The following is a 9022-nucleotide window of genomic DNA, read 5'->3' on the forward strand; positions in this document are numbered from 1 at the left end:
CAGATAGACTGCCTATTTCCTCTTCATTTGTTAGGTCTTGTGGGTTTTTACCTTGCTCCTTCATCTGCTGTGTGTTTCTCTGTCTTCTCATTTTGCTTAACTTACTGTGTTTGGGGTCTCCATTTTGCAGGCTGCAGGTTTGTAGTTTCCATTGTTTTTGGTGTCTGCCCCCAGTGGCTAAGGTTGTTTCAGTGAGTTGTGTAGGCTTCCTGGTGGAAGGGACTAGTGCCTGTGTTTTGGTGCATGAGGCTGGTCTTGCCTTTCTGGTGGGCAGGTCCACATCTGGTGATGTGTTTTGGGGTTTCTGTGGCCTTATTATGATTTTAGGCAGCCTCTCTGCTAATGGGTGGGGTTGTGTTCCTGTCTTGCTAGTTGTTTGGCATAGAGTGTCCAGCACTGTAGCTTGCTCGTTGTTCAGTGGAGCTGGGTCTTGGCGTTGAAATGGAAATCTCTGGGAGATTTTCGCCATTTGATATTACATGGAGCTCGGAGGTCTCTTGTGGACCAATGTCCTGAACTTGGCTCTCCCACCTCAGTGGCACAGCCCTGACGCCTGGCTGGAGCACCAAGAACCTGTCCTCTACATGGCTCAGAACAAAAGGGAGAAAAAGAAAAAAGAAAGAAAGAAAGAGGAAGATAAAATAAAATAAAGTTCTTAAAATAAAAAATAATTATTAAAAAAATTTTTTAAGTAATTAAAAAAAAAAGAAAGAAAAGAGAGCAACCAAACCAAAATACAAATCCACCAATGATAACAATCGCTAAAAACTATACTAAAAATACCACCACAACAACAACAACAAAAAACGGACAGACAGAACCCTAGGACAAATGGGAAAAGCAAAGCTATACAGACAAAATCTCACACAGAAGCATACACATACACACTCACAAAAAGAGAGAAAGGGAAAAAAATATATATTTATATCATTGCTTCCAAAGTCCACCTCCTCAATTTGGGATGATTCATTGTCTATTCAGGTATTCCACAGATGCAGGGTACATCAGGTTGATTGTGGAGATTTAATCCGCTGCTCTTGAGGCTGCTGGGAGAAATTTCCCTTTCTCTTCTTTGTTCGCACAGATCCCGAGGTTCAGCTTTAGATTTGGCCCCGCCTCTGTGTGTAGGTTGCCTAAGGGTGTCTGTTCTTCGCTCAGACAGGAGGGGGTTAAAGGAGCGGCTGATTCAGGGGCTCTGGCTCACTCAGGCTGGGGGGAGCGAGGGGTACGGAATGCGGGGCAAGCCTGCGGTGTCAGAGGCCGGAGTGACGTTGCACCAGTCTGAGGCAGGCCATGTGTTCTTCATTAGACTTTGAATGTGTAAGAAATAAACTTGCATTGTGTTAATTTCTACACTATGAATATACATTATATACATGTGAATATTTACATATTGTTTTCACATTATATGTGTGAATAATCTTTTATGAATGATTTATCCAATAGTATATATTTTTAAAAGAGCTAGAGGAAGAGTAATCCAAGCAGAGGACCCTCCAGGTGTAGAGACCATCAGAAGGGAGAGAACACTGAGCAGCACTATGGTGGTCAGCCAGAACAAGCACCTTACAAAAGGTGGCCAAGAGGGGGGCAAGAAGAAAGTGTTTGACCCATTTTCTAAGAAAGACTGGTATGATGTGAAAGCACCAGCTATGTTCAATATAAGAAATATTGGGAAAACACTAATCACGAGAACTCAAGGAACCAAAATTGCATCTGATGACCTCAAGGGTCATGTTTTTGAAGTGAGCCTTGCTGATCTGCAGAATGATGAAGTTGCATTTTGAAAATTCAAGCTAATTATTGAGGATGTTCAGGGCAAAAACTGCCTGACTAATTTCCATTGCATGGGTCTTACCTGCGACAAAATGTGCTCCATGGTCAAAAAGTGGCAGACCATGATTGAAGCTCATGTTGATATGAAGACTACCCATGGTTATTTGCTTCATCTATTCTGTGTGTATTTTACTAAAACAATGCAACAATCAGATTCAGAAGACTTCTTATGCCCAGCACCAACAGGTCCTCCTAATCTGGAAGAAGATGATGAAAATCATGACCCAAGAGGAGCAGACAAATAAATGACTTGAAAGAGGTAGTCAATAAATTGATTCCAGACAGCACTGGAAAAGGCATAGAAAAAGCTTGCCAATATATTTATCTGCTCCATGGTTCTTTGTTAGAAAAGTAAAAATGCTGAAGAAGCCCGAATTTGAATTGGGAAAACTCTGGAGCTTCATGGCGAAGGTAATAGTTCTTGGAAAAGCTACTGGAGATGAGACAGGTGTTAAGGTCGAATGAGCTGATGGATATGAGTCACCAGTCCAAGAATCTGTTTAAAATTCAGACTTTTAATGGTGACAAATAAAAGAGCTTATTTGTGATTTTTTTTTTAAAAAAGGGAAAGAACTAGGTATGTTCTAGAATCTAAAACTGCTCTGTCTAATATGGTAGTCACTACTACACGTGCCTCTTTAGCAATTGAAATATGTCTAGTCTGATAGAAAACAAACTTATGGTTACCAAAGGGGAAAGCTGGTAGGGGGGAGGAGGGATAAATTAGGACTTTGAGATTAACATATACACACTACTATATATAATAGATAACCAACAAGGACCCACTGTATAACATAGGGAACTATACTCAATATCTTGCAATAACCCATAATGGAAAAGAATCTAAAAAGGAATATATATATAAATATATATACAGAATATATATATTTTATATTCATATATATAAAACAATGTACATATATATATAAAACACTGAATCAGCTTGCTGTACACCTGAAACTAATACAACATTGTAAATCAACTATATTTCAATAAAAATTAAAAATAAATGTGCCTAGTGTGAATTGAGATGTGATGTAAGTGTAAAATGCACATCAGATTTCAGAGAGTACAAAACAAAGAGAAGCTAAAATATCTCATTAATAATTTTGATAGTGATTATATGTTGAAATGATAATATTTTTATACATTTGGTTAAATAAAATATTAGTAAATTAATTTCACTTGTTTCTTCATAGTGTGTGAACTTGAAAATTTTAAATTATACCTATGCTTCACTTTTGTGGCTCACATTATATTTCTATTGGACAGTGCTGTTCTAGAGACTGACAGAAAGCTAGCCTAACAAACATTGGCATAAGCAGGAGATGGGTTAATTTAAGAGGTTATGTGTTAAGGGTGTATGTCACTACCACATTCACATTTCTTCATCCAACAAAGAAATGTTAAAAATTATCTATGCCCAGGCACTGTGTCAGGTTTGGCGACACAAAGATGAAAGAGGCATAAACCTTTCAAGAAACCTCTAGCACAGGGGAGGAGACAGATGAGCAAACCAAGAATTACAATACATCCATTTATGAATGTTCAGAGCTAAGGCGACACGAAGAGGGACACCTGGGGTAGAGGAGAGGCAGAGAAAGCTCTCAAGAAGAGTTACCGCTTGAGCTGTCTTTCAGGGGCAAGTAAGATACTCTTACAGACCCACCCTTATCCAGCCCTATCCCATCCTCCTTTCTCTCCAACTTCAATTTCTCCTCTGATAGCCCGTTCAATGTTCTGTCTAGATGTTCCATTCAATGGTTGACAAAAATGCCCATAATCAAACTTTAGCATCAACTTGCTTAAACTCAACGCTAGTTTTCCTTTAATGACATATTTTCTCTTTCCTCTGTGTCCACTGTACTGGAGACCATCTCCCTCTCCCATGTCCCACCCTTCATCCCCAACTCACTAGGTGAAGAGGGGTTGGCATTTTCTTAGTTCCCCATTTCAGCTTCTGTGTCAATCATTTGCTGCCATTGTCAAAAATAGCTTCTAGGTCCATCCTGCCTGCTTGCCCCCACTTTAGTTGTTTTTCTTTTTGTCAACCCCAGATCAACTCCAGGTCAAACTTTCCTCTATGACTTCAGCAACTGTGTCACAGTCCTCCTCTTTATCTCACTACCTGTCCTTATTATTCATGACTTCAGCATCCCTTCCATCATCCAGCATACTTACTTCACAGTTTCTTGACTTTCTCAAGTCTGATGACCTTAATTCCCTTAATTTCCATTGTATCTTAGTCACTAAAAGTATAGCCATATTTTGGACCTCATCTTTGTTTATTTTTATTATTTCACACTGTATATTTCACTAACCCCTAAACTATGTATCTACCCTTCCCCACCCTCCACATACCATACATATGCCTTAACACCTCCTGAATCTGCTTTTGTTTCTTATTGTGATCCCTAGGGCTGTGATGCTTCCTTATTCACTTCTCATAGTCTTGGGAGTAAAATCTGTGGTGAGGTAAGAGGAGAGCTTCTGGAAAGCAATCCCTCCCTCAAAACTCAATAATATCTGCTCTAGTCATTTTCCACTGACACTCACCTGGAATGCCTACTTTTATCTTGATAAATGTCATCCTTTCTTCAAGGTCAAACTCAAATTCCCTCCAGGAAACCAAGCACATGGATCTTTCCTTCTTTAGCTCCTACTACATGAACCAAATCAACTTTTGATTATATAGCTTAAGTCATCTCCAGATTATTTCTTATCTATTAGTCATTGCCCCAACAGAAATCTATAAGAAAAGGACCATACATTCTATTTCTTTGGCATTTCCTACCCAAAGAACACAATGCTGGATGTATATTTGGTGCTTAGATAATTATTTGATAAACAAATATATCATTTTTTATTTTGTTATGTAAATCCAGTAACAAAACATTCTGCTTATTCTCATAATTTCTTTGGCAGTGAAAAAATTGAGGAGAAAATAAAACTTTCTTGTGTAATCTCCTCAGAGAGGTCCCATTGAAAATCCTAATGGGAATATAAGCCTGGCAATTACTTCTCAGATTGGATCCAGAAGCCAGACCTGGTTGGGTGGGGTTGTTATTAGAGCAATCAGAAGCAGAAACCACAGAGCACCATGATAACAGCCAGAGTTTATGAAGCATCTCATAGCATTCTATACTTTATTAAGCATTCTATAGGCAGTCTACTAAATACTTTCTGATTATTATTTCATGCAATTCCTCCAAACCTATGAGTTAGGTATTCTATTCCCATTTTACAGATGAGGAAATAAAGACTCAGAAGTAGTAAATGACTTGTCCAAGAGAACAGCAAGTATCAGAGTTGGGGTTTGAACTCACATCTGTCTGACTCTAAAGCCTATGACTTACCCTTAAAATTCAATGAATATAAATTTGTTTTGTGAATATTAATTGGTTTGGGGAAGGTGTCTAATATTCCTTATTTCCTCTGGTAATACAACTCCCTTCTTTGGGGAGAAATTTCCTTCTTCTTTCCACCATGCTCCATCATGAAGAAGAAATGGTTACTGTCATCTCTCAACATGACAATACCTCCCTACCCATAATGTTTAGTCAAGGGAGAGATATCTGCCCAAGCTGAGCCAACAATACCTGATTTCCCAGATCAGAACCCAAGCTGCCCCAATTAGAATTCTTCCCCCAAATTCAAGAAACTAAACCTGTGTGTGAGGAGTGTTTCCTGTTAGGTACTCAAACTATACAAATGTAACCCTGAAGCCATGGCATGTCCTTCACTTCCTGAAAGAAGACTGCTTGCAGGAGAGAATAAAACTGACATGGAGAGAGAGGGAGAGAGAGCCAGCCCTATTGCTTGTGAACCGTCCCCACTCACCTTTTCTCCCTTGCTGCTTCTGACCTTCCCATGGTGAGTAGAACCAATAGCTTCCGCATTTTGCCCAAGCAAGTGCTTTCTGGCACTTGCAAAGGAGTCATAAATGATTCAGCCCAACCCAGGAAGTGCTGAAGGTCAAAAATCAGTAAAATTAAGACTCATTAGCATAATGAAGAAGTAAATGAAATACTGGAAGCAAGAGACAAAGCCAAGAGGTTGCAAATCAAACAGCACCAAGAGTGGATTAGGGGTGAGAGACAATGGAATTAAAGCCACCTAAGATCATCTATCCTGGAAGAGCTCTGTGAGACCTGAAACTATTTTCTTTTTAAAGGTCACTAGCCAAAATAAGAGCCAGTAGGTCAGCTTAGTTCAAAGACATGGATGGAGTAAGAGCAATAATCAGAATTTCATAAGATAAAATTATTCCTTTTAAGAATTAAGCCCAAATAAAGCTATCTCCATCTTAAAAGAGTGTTTTTTACTGGTATTCGCTACCTTCTTTTTAATGACCATTACAAACTAAATAAATCATATGTTAGACCCAAGGAAGGAATTAGAAGGAAATCAAAGACATTTGAATATGTAATATGTCATATTGGCTAAGAACTAAAGTTATATAGAATTTACTCACAGAAGAAAAAGAGGCTTGGCTCTTGGTAGACTTAATTTCACCAGGATGATGTGTTCAGGTTTAGAGTAGGTGAGAATCAGTCTTTGACAATGGACCAGAGAGGGACACTAATATGGCTGTAAAAAGAAGCTTTCTCAGTCTGCATTTTCATTTCAAAAATGTAGGTACACAAGCTTAATTTCCTAACTGGGTTTACCTGAAGATCAGTGTCAAGGAGCAAGCTCTAAAATGTAAATAATTCATTGGTTCACCGAGTGATTTTCCAAGCTACCACGGACTTTAGTGCCCTGACCTCTGGGAGAAAGGGGTGAAGGCTTGGATTGAAGCTTTTTTTAGCAAATCCTTTCCATTCAAAACCCATAAGCTTCTTGTCCTTGTCAGCAAGTGTCCAGAAGGTGCCTTGTCAACAGATCCCATTCGAGGGGAGCACAGCTGGGAGCTGACAGAAGTGGGAGGAGCCTTGGGAGCTTTTGCTACAATCCGGCCTGTGACATGAATTGAAAACTGCTTTGGTTTTTCAGCTGGAAGTAAATTACATTCCTTTGACTCACTTTCTGTTTTGTGATGTGCCTGTATGTGTACGCAGTATGTGTGGTTTGGACATGTACATGCACACATACAAGTGTGTTTATCAGTTGAAACTGGGCAGTGTTTTCACATAGTGCATAGTCTAATAAAAATTGTTGAATCTCCAATTGCTTCCTGTGGGTTTTGTGATCATTGCCCGGAATAAGAGCAGGATCCAATCCAACTCATTGCAGAATCTGCCACCAATACAGTCAAGTAGTGTGATCAAAAATTGTTGAAGGCTGCTAATTTAAATGGATAAATGTGCACCCAAGGTATAATATTAATCTTTCAACTTTTTTTTTGCTGAGGCTTTAAAATTAGGGCATGGCTTAGGATTTACACACAAAAAAGAGATGCTTATACAATTGCTTTTTTTTCCTCTTTAAGAAAATCATTGTGCCTCTATTTAGTCACTTACTGGAAATAGGCCATGGTGAAGTGTTTCTACCATAAAAAGGACAAATTATTAAGTTCTCTAAATCCTATCACTTTTACAGTTGACAATTAAACCAAATTATTACACCCATAAAACGGAATAAGAGAAGGTCCTTGCTAAATAAATCATTTCAGTTTCAGGGTTGCTTGATAAATAGTGATGGGAATATAAATTCTATTAAGTGAGAAACTCTACACTCTAAATTGGATACACATGGTGGACTTGAGAAATGAATTTGAGATGAGAAATATATTTGCTTTGTGAACCAAAGTAATATAGTGGTTGCTAAATTCATTAAAGCATTAGCTGATTATAATTCAGTGTGTCAATTTAATATAATGGGTGATAAGCTTTGCCCTAGTTCTAGTTATGATCTGTAATAAACCTGGATGTATATTTGTACCCCATTTTCAGACCGTGGCTTTTTCAGTCCCTTTGAACTAACATTGTTGATACCTTTTATCTGTAGCCTCAACTGCACTTCTTATGAACCTCTTCTGACAAAAGCTGGAAAGAATGTTAGTAATTGCATTCATTCCTCCCAGCAGGTGAAGCCAAGAATCATTTGTGTTTGCAGTGTGGTATCAGTGTACTGAGGGTCAACTCTGGATGCTTGAGTGCCCTCCATCATTTTATTCTGGTCCATATCCCTTATCTCCCCTTAGTTTTCCTCCCAGCTTCTTCAGAGGACCTGCTTATCAGGGGCTCTGGCACCTTTTCTGGTTTTACCAAACAATTTCTATGGTATCCATCTTCCACTTGCGGTTTTACGTCACTGGACATAACTGCCACAGAGGCCAAGAGTACTGAATATAAACCGGCAATAGAGGATCACTCATTGTCTCAGTCTGAGTTTGTTCAAAAAAATTGAGGCATTGCAAGTGTTGATGGGTGTAATTGATATTTAATAATGAAGAAAGGGCTTACACAAATATGGAAAGAGCTGCAGGATTATCAATCTGGTTGGCTGAAGCTAGAGAATCAAGAAAGAGTCACAAATATCAGACTGAGGTAAAGGAATAAAGAAAGAAGCATACCACTTATGGGGGGAGTTTTCAAACCAGTATGGCTGCTAGGTGAAAGCTCTTGAAGAAGTCTTGAAGCCTACCACATGGGGTTATAATAACTTTCCAAAAATTCATTTGCTTTACTTTACCTTCCAAATCTCAAGAAAGTTGTTCTCATTGGAAAACTCTAATCCAGAACCGTGTATGGAAGGAGATTTAAGGAAACACTCTTTCCAGGCCTAAAAGGGGATTTTGAAGATACTGCTAAATTGACAACAAACAATCTAACAGAGTCAACCCCTTTGGAAATTTGACAACTATGCCCCATTCCATTTAACTGCATTTAACTCGATAAGTAATATAAGTACATCATGCTTTTAATTAGCACAATGCAACCATCCTTTGACCACCAAAGACCAACAAACCCTCTTCCCAAAGAGTAGACTCAAGTCTCATATATCGTTTTAACTATCTCTAAATGATGCTTAACCCTCTTTAGCTAAGTTATACTTGCCCCTTTGAAATCCTGTAATACTAATGCTAATGTTGTGTTAAAATATCTAATGTTAGATAATACAACATGAAGAGACAGAACAGAAAAGAATAATTCATTAACATATGTAAATATAAACAAATCAAAGCAATAAGGAAGATGAGTTTAATCACTACAGTTATTGTTTCTACAAGTGATGATTTGGA

At 38.4% G+C, this 9022-nt stretch overlaps 1 pseudogene across 1 annotated transcript; it reads left to right on the forward strand.

Annotated features, from left to right (window-relative positions):
* Positions 1–244: 244 nt before the first annotated feature.
* LOC309641287 (small ribosomal subunit protein eS1 pseudogene) lies at positions 245–8696 on the forward strand (annotated as a pseudogene). The gene has a single exon. The product of its transcript is annotated as a small ribosomal subunit protein eS1 pseudogene (transcript).
* The last annotated feature ends 326 nt before the right edge of the window (positions 8697–9022 follow it).

Source organism: Balaenoptera physalus (genome assembly GCF_965194825.1).
Source record: "Balaenoptera physalus genome assembly, chromosome: 1".
Taxonomy (NCBI): Eukaryota; Metazoa; Chordata; class Mammalia; order Artiodactyla; family Balaenopteridae; genus Balaenoptera; species Balaenoptera physalus.